This window comes from Megalopta genalis, chromosome 6 (genome assembly GCF_051020955.1).
Source record: "Megalopta genalis isolate 19385.01 chromosome 6, iyMegGena1_principal, whole genome shotgun sequence".
Classification (NCBI taxonomy): domain Eukaryota; kingdom Metazoa; phylum Arthropoda; class Insecta; order Hymenoptera; family Halictidae; genus Megalopta; species Megalopta genalis.
In genome coordinates, this window is record NC_135018.1 from 3,637,810 (window position 1) to 3,652,100 (window position 14,291).

General features: G+C 38.9%; 1 non-coding gene across 1 annotated transcript; it reads left to right on the plus strand.

Moving 5' to 3' along the window:
- Positions 1–11,150: 11,150 nt before the first annotated feature.
- Positions 11,151–11,222, plus strand: TRNAD-GUC (transfer RNA aspartic acid (anticodon GUC)). Its single transcript has one exon. It is a non-coding gene; the product is annotated as a tRNA-Asp (tRNA).
- Positions 11,223–14,291: the final 3,069 nt, after the last annotated feature.

A 14,291-nucleotide genomic window follows, 5' to 3' on the forward strand; every position in this document is an offset into this window, starting at 1 on the left:
AGCCTCGTGCTGCGGACTCTCTTGCGGACTCTCTCTCTCTCGCACCGTCACCTCTCATTGACCAGTGTTTTTCGTTAATAACTCGTAAACAAAGCCGTGGATTGCATTTTCGCAAAGGAAAAAGTTACTTCAAATGACCTCAGCTACCCCTCATTTTCGGCTGTGAAAATAATTGTGGGACACCCTGTATACAGCTCTACCTATCCCAACCCACTATACTTTGAAAAAGCCAGACTAACAGGATATACACCACCAGAATCCTTTATATATCTAGACAATGCAGGCCTTATACAAAACAAGTATGGACAACCGATAATTTATCATTTCAACAGAAAGAACTACAATAAAAAAATTACATACAATAGCGAAATAAATTTCGACGATCCAAATATAAGATTTCGCTATAAGCTCACGCAACACGATTTAAAAGACAAACATAGAAACGACACACAAAAATATTGGTGGCTTGATTTAAACAATATTGTTAGTTAACTAGTATTTAAAAAACTGTAACATGCAATCCGTCCTCGATAGTATAGTGGTTAGTATCCCAGTTCGACTCCGACCGTCGTAGGAGTAGGACGTGCCCCTCGAGCAGGTCAAAAAGACAGCCGAAGGACGCTACAAGCAACGACGCGCTACAGTGAATACACGAAATATACGGCATACCCAGCAAAAAGCATAGTGGAAATTGTATGCAATAGTATACAAAGCAAATAAAAAAAGTGAGTGCCAATAGTTTAATAACCCCAAAAGGGGTTCCACCAGCGGAGGAACATGTGACAGAATGTGCACGGACCCCAGTTAGAAGTGATCCCACGGATAATGTGAAGAAAAATGCAATCTTAAATTTAATTGCTAACCACGATTACGCAGATATAAGTAAATTAATACGTAATCAACAAATTAAAGACATTATAAAAGGAAAAAAACAAACAAAAAGGCTGAATCCATCGCCTACAATAGTGCCAAGAAGATTAGAAAGAGGACGCATCACAACACCTAATACAAATATGAAGTAAATCAATCAAAAAAAAATTCAAAAAGAAGACAGTAAAACTACAGGAAATCCATCATACGAAGAACTAATAAAAGAAAATAGAAACCTCACCATGTTAGTGGAAAAACTAACGAAACAGCTGGAAAAAATTTCCATGCCGACACCACTACGGACCCAGGTAGAGACAGACGGGTCAGAAAAAATGGAAATCGCCTGCGAAGACCTCACGGAGATACCCGAGAAGGACAATTGGACGAGGGTGGCCTCAAGGAGAGGCAAGCAAGCAGCAGAGGCGGCAAATACGGCCGACAGCCGACACCGACCAGGACCCAGCAGTGCCGCCACTCAGCCGGGCCCACCTCATCGCACCCCTATGAAGGCGTCAAGTGCAACATGCGCGGCAACGGGTGGCAGCATCCACACGGCCTCGCGCGGACCGACCGATCGCACTCAAAGGGCAGGTACAAAAACACAAAAAACGCAATTCGGAAATCCAAAGACACTCACAGACACAAACAACACAGACAATAGCATTAGACAGAAACCCCCACCAATCATTTTGCACACAGACACAAACAAAGAAATAGTAAACCTATTAAAACAAAAAATTAGCGACTTTCACATTAAACGAATAAACAACAACAAACAAATACTCCAAACATACACAATAGAGAACCATAAAATAGCATGCACAACTATCAAACAGAACAACATAAAATTCTTCACATACACCCCAAAATCCGAAAAGAACATAACGGTTTTGTTAAAAAATTTAGAAGGACACTTCGAAACGCAAGAAGTGTTAGAAGCTCTTAGAGCAAAACAGACCGAACAACTGCAATTCGTTGCAGTTAAAAAATTTATAACGAAACGCGCCGCGGAAGAAAAGCGCGTCTTACCTATATTTATAGTTCAACTCTCGCCGGACAGCAATATAAATAACTTAAGACAAATACAAACAGTCCTTTACAACGCCGTCAAATGGGAAAAAATCATAAAGAAGGACCGCATCCAATGCAAAAGATGCCAGAGAATAGGACACGTGGCCTCTAACTGTAACTTAGATTACCGTTGTGTCAAGTGCAACGTGCCGCACAACCCGGGTGAGTGCCCACGCCCCGCCGAGGGGACGGGCAGTCCGAACCTTTTAGGGCCCTATTGCATAAACTGCAAAAGCTTCGGACATCCAGCCTCGTACAGAGGATGCCCGAAAATAAAAGAATTCAAGCAGAAAATCGAAGAGAAAAAACTAGCCATAAAGGAAAAAAAAGAAAAAATTCAAGAAACAACAAATAGATTCATTAAACCCGGTGTATCATTCAGCTCACACTTCAAAGAAAGCAGCTCGTCGCGCCAACCCACCCCCGATCCACAAAAAACAGTCAACGTAACCCACATCGAGCAAAACCCAACATTTGATCATATAAAAAAAATAATAGAAAACATCATAACCAGACAAATGGCCAGATTTTTCGAACATCTAGAGTCAAATAGCACGAAAATAAACGTAATCGCCGAAGCACTTGACCTCGAAATATAACATTCAACCTCCTCAATAGCAATAACACACGACAAAACACTGCAGAGAAAATTCGATGCAATAAGCTTAAAATCACCGAAACGAATGTAAATTCGCTAATATCCTACGAAAGAAGAGCATCTCTTGCAGAGTATCTAGCGTCCAATGATCCGGATGTGGTCCTTCTTTGTGAAACAAAACTAAGCCCAAGACACGTAGTTAGGTTTAGGAATTATACTCTGGTAAGAAACGATAGGATCAATGCTAAACAGGCTGGGGGAACTGGCATCCTAATAAGACAAAATATTAAATTTAAGTCCATACAGCGAGGTAGAGCAGAGAGTACCACCTTCGAAGCCACCACAATAAAATTAAAGCTCCAAAATAATAATAATCTATTTATAATCGCAGGATACGCAACCAGTAGTTGTAAAAAAGAATTTATGTCGGAACTGCATGATTTATTCGAGAAATTAGAACTAAACAAAAACAACAACTTTTATCTGCTCGCGGGCGCGCGCGCGCGCGATTTAAATGCCAAACACTCCGCGTGGGGGAGGTGATTACACACAGGGGGGTAGCGCTTTTGAACTGGATATCGCGAAACCAGATAAATTACAGAATTTCCATGCTACACACACTAACTCCGTCCTATCCAAAAAGCGGAGCCTTCATCGACATCTGCATAGCAGACAACAGAATACTATTCCACGACACACCCGCACACGAAAGACTCGACTCTACCGAATATGACAGCGACCATAGAGCAGTAAACATGATAATATCAATACGAACTCATGATTACCTCGAAATAGACGAAGCAACCCCCAGTATAAAATATAATTATCATAAAGCAGACTGGACAGAATTCTCAACACACCTAAAACAGAACGATAATATAGACATACAGAATAATAGAAATCTTACAACAGACGAAATCGACAAATACATAGAACAACTCAACACAAACATCACACACGCAATAGACACAGCAGTACCACGAATCAACACTAACTATGAATCGACAGACAGATACATCACAACGGAAATAAGAAATCTAAGAAAACAAAAAAGTCGCTTACTAACACGGTTAAACAGACTAACAAGAGTCACAAATTACACAGATGCGCACGACATCCTTATAGCGGCACTAAAAGAACAACTGAAAATCACAAGATACGAGATCAAAAAAGCCTTTCAAAATTCGACAAACAATTACTGGAAACACAGAATCTCGCAAATATCCATACGAAAACCCAATGAACTCTTCCCATCCATCAACAATATCTTTCGATCGAAATGCCAAAACAACATAGACATCCTAAAGATCCCCATCACGAATACAAATATATTAACAAACGCCAATATAGATCCAAACAACGTACAATTAGACGAGCACAACAACCTTCTAATCACTGATACACAAGACAAACTAAACGTACTAGGGGCACACTTCGAAGCAGCCCAAACACAGAACTCGCACATGGGTAAACAAGAACTAACAAACATAATCCAACAGAAAGTACAAAAAATACAAACCGAACTCGACGAAGACGCACGTAATGACAAAACAGTATGCATATTTCATGACGAAAACACAGCATCAAACCCGAACACTGACATAGTACCAAAAAATTACTTCACCTCCTACTGCGAACTACGAAACACATTCAAAAACCTAAACAGCAAAAAATCATCCAGTTTCGACAACATACCAAACGTAGTCCTCAAAAAACTACCCGGGCAGTACATTTTTTACTACACAGTTTTATTTAACAATTGCCTAAACCGCGCATACTTCCCTACAGTCTGGAAAACAGCGAAAGTGGTGGCTCTAAGGAAAAAAGATAGGGATGGTGCCGAGCCGACCAACTACCGACCCATCAGTCTCTTGCCCAACATAAGTAAGATATTCGAAACCACCATAAACAATGCAATCACCAAATTCTGCACCGATAATTTCATCATCTCAGATACACAATTTGGCTTCAGATTTAAACACTCCACTATCCACGCGATAACGAAATTTACCTCAGATATATGTTGGGCAAGAAACGCAGGTGACTGCGTCGGGGCGGTACTCATCGACCTCGAAAAAGCTTTTGATACGGTCTGGCTGGATGGACTATTCTTTAAGATGTTAAAGAAAAAGTTCCCCCCCCCCCCATCTAATTAAAATGGTCTGGAACATGTTGCACGGAAAATCTTTCCTTGTAACAGAAGGGGCCAACACATCCGCGAAATTATTTTATATAAGAAACGGCCTACAGCAAGGTACAGTCAATTCCCCCATCCTGTTTAGCATATACATAAGCGATCTTTTACAAATGTTCGGCCTAAATAGCGAACCACACAAAAAAGCAGTAGCCTTTGCAGATGACTTGTTAATATACATTAACGACAATAAACCCACGATAATACAAAAACAGTTACAAGAAACATTTAACAAAATTCAGGACTACTTCCACACATGGAAACTCAAAATAAGCATCAAAAAATGCGAAACAATACTCTTTCGGCCGTATATTTCCACAATTTCCGACGCCAATTTTAACGTAAGAAAACACTCAAAAAATTTTCACCTTTACTACTCCAATAACGCATCGATGAAAATCCCTCACAAGAATGTGGTTCGCTATCTAGGCGTACACCTAGATTTTAAATTAAATTACACGAACCACGTAGAGATACAAGTAGACAAAGCACAAAAAGCCTTCCTATCAAACAAAAGACTCCTCTATTACAAAGACCTGGACACAACAACCAAAATCCTGTGCTACAAACTCCTAATACGACCAATTTTAACATACGGTGCACCAATATGGTTCAACATAAGCGCAAGCACAATGGAAAAAATCAGACTGCTGGAAAGAAAATGCATAAGAGCATGCCTAAATAAATACAGAACCCCCGAATCTAAGTACAAAAAACTATACAGCAACCACCGACTCTATGAAATGGCAAAAATACCCAGAATAGACATTTTCACACTTAAACTCATCCGTAACCATTGGGCAAACATACCAAATATACAAGAAAACAGTCACATATACCCGTCAGCCTATCCCTACCCACAATACCATGAAACAACCAGACGTACAGGATACACACCTCCGGAATCGTTCATACACTTCGACAGCAACGGACTCATACAAGACAAATACAAACAACCGATTATATACCATTTCAATAGAAAAACATACGACAAAAGAATACTTTACGACAGCAACATCAACTTTGACGACCCGGAAATCCGCTTTAGGTATAAGTTAACTAAATACGACAGGAAAATCATTGTAAGGGAAGACCCAAAAAAGTATTGGTGGTTCCGCAATTAATATAAACAAATACACATAGAAATAATAAATGTTAAAACAGCGTCCCTTCCTCGATAGTATAGTGGTTAGTATCCCATTCGCTCGCCAACCCTCGAAGGAGTCGGACGTACCCTTACGACCGCTCCTCAGGTACTCCGAGGATACCTCCGCGCAACATAGACAAAATTGCAGAGACGTACAGTTGCCTTCACGCGAAAAGTGCCTAGATTCAGTGCGTGCAAATTATTGTTATTATTAAAAATACAATACAATACATAACATAAAATAGAAAGTGAAGAAGACGCACAAGGGGCCGCTGGCTCCAGCCACACTCAACCAAAATTGGAAAACAACAAAATAGATGAAATAATAAAAGCCATAAAAAAGAAGGCAGCGCCGCTCGACGAAAGTGAAATATTAGTGCAAGTGAACAGATTATCGAAATCGGGCAACAATGTGAAACGGCTTGATCACAAGCCGAACCTGAACGTCAGTAAAAGAAAGTGCAGCGACAGTGAAGTGACGCCCGCAACAATGGCAAAGACAAAAGCGAAACCAACTCCATCAAACGACAAACCCTCCTATGAAGATCTAATCAAAATGATAAACAATCTAAACGACACGATCGAAAAATTATCTCAACAGTTGGAGGAGGAACGGAGAAAAAAAATCTTCAGGGAACCCACAACTGTCCCACGAAGCGAAACACCATCCAAAATTGACCATGCGACGAAAGTTTCCACGGTCAAGAGGAGAAACGTTCCGCCAACACCATCTCTACCAACCCCTCAGCCAGCAGGTAAAGCCATAAAGGCCGAAACAACGGCGTCGCAGTCAACCCAGGACCCACTCCCAACACCAAAAAAACCCAGGTTTGGAAATGAGGCAGCCGTATCTTGCCAAAAACAAAAAGCTTCAAAATCTCCCCCAATAATTGTATACAATAACACGGTAAAAACAACATTAAATATAATGAAAAAGGTCGAACAAAACTTCAGCATAAAAAAAATTAACGACGCGAAACATATAATACACACCTCCAGCCAAGAAAATTACAAACAAGCTTGTAACACACTAAAAATAAACAATATTGAATATTTCACATACACCCCCAAACATGAAAAATCAATTTCAATTCTCCTAAAAAACCTAGAAGGCGATTTTGACACAGATGTAGTCCTCGAAGACCTCAAAAATAAAAACATCGATAACATAGATTTCAAATCGGTCAAAAAATTCCACACGCAACGTTCATTAAAAGAAGGGAGAAGTCTTCCCATCTATATCGTGCAAATATCGCAAAACAGCGTAGTAAACAATTTAAAAAATATAAAAACAGTATTGCACTCCATAATATCTTGGGAGAAATTAATAAAAAAAGAACGCATCCAATGCAAAAGATGCCAACGCATCGGCCACGTTGCATCAAACTGCAACCTTAATTATAGATGCGTAAAATGCAACACGCCACACGATCCAGGAGAATGCCCGCGATCGAACACCGATTTTAACGCACAGATCGAAGAGTCCAAACCCTATTGCATCAATTGCAAGCAATTTGGACACCCCGCCTCGTACAGAGGATGCCCTAAACTAAAAGAAATAAAACAAAAAATCGAAGAACGTAAACTACAATCAGAAGCAGAAACCCTCAAGAAAATAAAATCTTATAATAATACGGTAAAAAGCCACATATCCTATAGTTCTGTAACCGCAAACCGACCCGAGATAACCTTACAACCAAGACAGTTTAATCAAACAGTAACGAAACAGCCACCTATAAACGAAACACACAAACCCTCGTTTCTAGAAGAAATCAAGGCAATAATCACTGCCACCATAAGCTCCCAACTCTCCTCCCTTAGAGAGAGTATCATGTCCAACGAGACCAAAATAAACATTATAGCTAACGCCTTAGAAATAGAACTTTAATCCAATGGCTCCCGACACCCGCATAAATATAGCCAACAAATTAATCGTAAACGAACTACACATAATCCAAATAAATGTAAACTCCATCATAACCAATGAACGAAGAGTCACTCTCCTGGATTGCCTAAAAAAGCACAAACCAGACATAGTCTTACTCTCAGAAACAAAATTAAATCCGATTCATAAAGTCAACTTCAAAGACTACAACTTTGTCAGGCGCGACAGAATAAATTCTAAACAAGCAGGAGGTACAGGAATATTAATCCGAAAAGATGTAAAATTCAAAAATATCCAGCTAAACAGTGTCAAAAACAGTACTTGTCTAGAATCCACTGCAATAGAAATTAAATTTCAAAACAATTGCAAGCTATATCTCATAGCGAGCTATGCCACCAGCAATTGTAAAAAAGAATTCATGCTAGAACTCAGAGCCCTTTTCGACTCATTAGAATTATACAAAGCCAACTTTCTACCTGCTAGCCGGCGACCTTAACGCCAAACACCATTCATGGGGAAACCCCATCAACAACGCACGAGGAATTTCATTAAACAAATGGCTCCTCGAAAACCAAATTACATACAAAACGACCCTACACAGTACCGCAGTACCTTCTTTTCCGAAAAGCGGTGCGTTTATAGACCTTTGTCTAGCGGATAATAGAATTAAATTCCATAAAACACCCGGTCCCAACCTCTTACACTCATTTAAGTACGATAGCGACCATAGAGCCTCTAAAATGATTATATCCATCCCTTCAACTAGTCATTTCATATTCGACGAAATAACCCCAATCATAAAATACAACTACAACAAAGCTGACTGGCTAAAATACAAGACGTTTCTAATCGAGAACGACGACACAGACATCCCCGATAATAAAAACCTTTCCATGAAAGAAATAGAAGACTATATTGACAAACTCAACACCAACATCCTAAAAGCAATAGACGTAGCTGTACCACAAACTGACAATAATTTCAATTCAACAGACAAATACATCACACCAGAGATCAAACGACTCAGAACACAAAAAAGCAAACTCATCACACAAATTAACAGATTAAAAAACCTCCGTAATTATACCCCAACAAACGACCCAATAATAGAAGCCCTGCAGAGAAAATTAAAAACAATTAGATATAAGATCAAGAAAGCTTTTCAAGAGGCAGTAAGCAATCACTGGGAAAATAAAATTAGAAAAATCTCTCTCCGTCAACAAGAAGAACTTTTCCCTTCAATCAATAGTATATTCCGCTACAAAGATAGCAATGACATCGACACACTCCGAATCCCTTCGTCAAAGACTGCCATTCTTGAAAAAGCAAATCTTGATATCAATCTCCTCGTAAAAGACACAAACACAAACACCATCTTAATAACAGACATCCAAAACAAACTAGATGTTATAGGAGCACATTTTGAGTCAGTCCACTCCCAAAATAGCCACATCGGCAAAACACAATTATCCAATATTATACACAACAAAATAGACGCACTACGATCAGACATTCAACAGGACAGAGAAAATGATAAAACCATATGCACATTCACGGACGACAACAAAGCCAGCAACCCGAAAGCCACACACATCCCTCCCAACTACTTCACTTCCCACATCCAACTAGAGAAAACATTCCGCAATCTGAACAACAAAAAATCCTCGAGCTTTGATGGTATACCAAACATAGCTCTAAAACACCTGCCTAGACCATACATATATCACTATAGCATAATCTTCAACAATTGCCTGAATTCTCACCACTTCCCCGCAACCTGGAAAACAGCCAAATTAATTACAATTAAAAAGAAAGGCAAAGACAGTAGCGACCCTAATAGCTACCGTCCAATCAGTCTCCTCCCTAATATCAGTAAAGTATTCGAAACAATTGTAAATGACGCGATCGTTAACTTCTGCAACTCCAGAAACATCATCCCAGAATCCCAATTTGGCTTCCGTCACAAACACTCCACCATCCATGCAATTACCAAATTCACCTCCGATATCTGCTGGGCCAAAAATGCAGGCGACTGCATAGGAGCCGTGCTCATAGATTTAGAGAAAGCCTTTGACACTGTCTGGCTGGACGGACTTTTCTTTAAACTACTAAAGAAAGAATTTCCCATACATCTAATTAAAATCATCTGGAGCATGCTGCACGATAAAAAATTTTATGCAATAAACGGTCAATACAAATCAAGCAAAAGCTTCAATATCGTTAACGGCCTGCAACAAGGCACAGTAAACTCTCCTGTCTTGTTTAATATATTCATTAGCGACCTATTACAAATGTATGGCCTAGATAGCGACAACTCTAAAGGGACGATTGCCTTTGCGGACGATATCCTAGTCTACACACGCGACAACAAAGTATCAAAAATACAAACCGAACTACAGGAAACGTTTAATAAAATTCAAGATTATTTCCACACATGGAAACTAAAACTAAACATTAATAAATGCGAAACAATTCTCTTCAGGCCGTATATCTCAAAAATCTCCGACGCCAATCATGATGTACGAAAACATCACAAAAACTTTCACATCCTTGACAAACACAATCCAAACGTCAAAATCCCTCACAAAGAGATTGTGCGCTATCTAGGCATACATCTAGATTTCAAACTAAACTTCAATCAACACATAGAAACACAAATTAACAAAGCACAAAAAGCATTTCTCTCCCTCAAAAGATTATTTTATTCGAAAGACCTCAATAAAACGGTAAAAACCCTCTGCTACAAATTATTCATACGACCGATCCTAACATACGGCTGCCCCATCTGGTTCAACATCAGCGCTGGAACCATGGAAAAATTACGGATCTTCGAGCGGAGATGCCTGAGAGCCTGCCTCAATAAATACCGGACACCCGAATCCAACTTCACAAAGAAGATCAAAAACCACAAACTTTACGAGGACGCCAAACTCATCAGAATAGACCTGTTCATCCTCAAACTAATCAGGAACCATTGGGCCAACACTCGCAACATAAACTCCAACAGCCTCATTTTTGCCTCCACATATCCAAACCCAATGTATTTCACCGAAACAATGAAAACTGGCTACATCCCCCCTGAATCCTTCATCTATTTGGACAGTGAGGGCTACATACAAAATTCGAACAACGTACCAATAATTTACCACGCCTACAGAAGAACATTCGACAAACACATCAAGTACAACAAAAACATCAAGATGGACGACCCAAACATACGTTTCAATTATAAATTATCCACAATAGACCTAAGGGACAAACATCGTCAGGACACCAACACATATTGGTGGCTATAACAACACCTAACATAAATCCGGCGCATCTATACCTGATTAAAATCCCCCGATACTAATATGCAACAAACAAAATTTTCCAAGTGTCCGCCTCCTCGATAGTATAGCGGTCAGTATCCCCGCCTGTCACGCGGGAGACCGGGGTTCGACTCCCCGTCGGGGAGAATTATTTTTTATATTTTATTTTTTATTTTTATTTTTTATTTTTATTTTTTATTTTTTATTTTTAATTTTATAATTAATATTATTTCTATATTATATCCTTATCTATTACTACTTTAATAATAAGAACTTAGCATTAATATAAACATAAGCTACACATAATCCCTAGATATAACAAAATTCAAACATCGTGCAAATAGACATAAGGGCAATAATGTATAGTATTTACAAGGTAGAGTAAACATTCGCAATTAACAAATAACTATATTTAATTAGCATATAAGTATAGACATAGATATTAACTAATAACTTCCCCCCCACCCCTACCTATAAAACCAAAGATTGTACAGTTTTTTTCCTATCCGTGCCTTTCTGTACAAAAATACAATCGTTAGCAATTAAGTACACCAATCTTAGCCAAAGTATATAAGAGCTGCAATAAGTGCCATAATAGTGAACATAAGTTTAAACCGTGCGTGCCCGAACGTCTGGGCCTTTAGTTTATAAATTATACCTTTTACTTGTTATACTTTTTTTTAGCGTTTAAGTTTATTGTACCCCATGTAAATATTGTATGTAATTTTGGCACAATAAACGCTTGTTACAAAAAAAAAAAAAAAGCGGTCAGTATCCCCGCCTGTCACGCGGGAGACCGGGGTTCGACTCCCCGTCGGGGAGAATTATTTTTTATTTTTATTTTTTATTTTTAATTTTTAATTTTATAATTGCCTACCAAATCTGATTTAACTATTATGTTATTTCATCTAGTTTACTACTTGTGTATTATTATTCGTAAGTGCATTTTGCTATACTATTAATATTATTTCTGTATTATATCCTTATCTATTACTACTCTAATAATAAGAACTTAGCATTAATATAAACATAAGCTACACATAATCCCTAGATATACCAAAATCGAACATCGTGCAAATAGACATAAGGGCAATAATGTATAGTATTTACAAGGTAGAGTAAGCATTCGCAATTAACAAATAACTATATTTAATTAGCATATAAGTATAGACATAGATATTAACTAATAACTTTCCCCCCACCCCTACCTATAAAACCAAAGATTGTACAGTTTTTTTCCTATCCGTGCCTTTCTGTACAAAAATACAACCGTTAGCAATTAAGTAAACCAAACTTAACCAAAGTATATAAGAGCTGCAATAAGTGCCATAATAGTGAACATAAGTTTAAACCGTGCGTGCCCGAACGTCTGGGCCTTTAGTTTATAAATTATACCTTTTACTTGTTATACTTTTTTTAGCGTTTAAGTTTATTGTACCCCATGTAAATATTGAATGTAATTTTGGCACAATAAACGCTTGTTACAAAAAAAAAGTGGTTAGTATCCCCGCCTGTCACGCGGGAGACCGGGGTTCGATTCCCCGTCGGGGAGAATATATTTTTGTTATTATATATGATTCGATCTCATCATAACCTTAATATTAGTTTTGTATTATATGCTTTTTTTTAGTAATAAGAAGTACAACCGATACCTCTCGCAAATAGCAAAAACGCGCAATAAACTAACCATGACTGTTATTAGAATTATAAATGCGATAATAGATAGTATCAACAATAACGTAGCATAAGCACATGAATTAACTGCAATAAGTGCACTCACTTAGATTATAAGCATAGTCATAGGTATTGAATTGACTCGTAGACGTAGGAAACGCGCGGGCGTTGAAATGAACCCTTCCGGGGTTGTAAGGCCCGGATTGCACGGTGGACGCGTATGTTCTTAAGTCGCCGATTGATTGCCCGCCAAATTAATTTTGGGCTATAGGATTCAAGTTTCGGATTAGTGGTTGCGCGTGCTGTTGCGTGATTTGAAGACTGAGGGCTTGTGCCTTGTGAATGATTGCTCGCGGGATGACTGCTCGCGTGTACCGGGAGAATTGCAATAGACCGTTTTTCGGGTTTGCTCGACTATTTATATGGGTAGTTCCTCGTCGGAACTTGTCATGGAGGGGGTAGGAACGCTAGTCGCTGGGTCGTGGAATCTCTGCGACCCTGGTTCATCCCCCGGAAATTCCGTCAGGTCAACTCAGGTAGCGGGCCCCGTCGCGCGCTCGACGTCGGCTGACCCTTCGGAAATTCCGGGTTTATGGGACCTTATGGCTGTCAAGGAAAACGGCTTATTTACGATGAGCAAAAAGAAAGAAAAAACGTCTGCCTTGTGATTTTATGCCATGTCCAGATGGCATCCGGACAATCTGGACGCCAAATGGTTGTGAAAGTGTCCTTGACTGCAGCCCAACTATGGTCACGTCCGTGTCGTAAACCCGGTCGCAAAGACTCCACGTGTTTGTTCCTTCGCGATGGAACAGGTATTAATTAATAACTTCCCTCAAACCAACCCCATAAAACCAAAGATTGTACAGTTTTTCCTTACTCGTGCCTTTCTGTACATATTACACATATTAATAATTTAGTAAACCAAACTTAGTCATAAGTGTTAAAAGTTGCAATAAGTGCAGTATACATATATAATTATAAGATTAAACCGTGCGTGCTCGGATTTCCGAGCCTTTAGTTTAGACTATAAATTCTAGATTATTGTTACACTTTTTTTTCTGCGTTTGAGTTTATTGTATCTTTTGTATATATTGTATTTTTGTTGGCACAATAAACGCATTGTTTAAAAAAAAAAAGTGGTTAGTATCCCCGCCTGTCACGCGGGAGACCGGGGTTCTATTCCCCGTCGGGGAGAATATTATTTTTTCTTTTTTCTTTTCTTTTCTTCTTAATTATGTTTTCAACATGAATACATGTAAATTAGCTTCTCTAATCCTCCTCTCCTTCACCTCCCTATTCCCATTCCTCTGCTTCCCCCTAATTACATAAGATCGATCCGATACAGTTTTTCTCGCCATTTTTCTATATGTAATATACCAAACGACAGGCCAAATCTCAATTTATAATACTTGACATCGCCTAGCAATAAGTGCGACAATAATATAACAGACCAGACCACGCGCACTCCAGGTTAAGAGTCATTAGTCTATATTATATGTAACTTTTACACTCCACGTTTTCCTTATTTTTGTACGTTT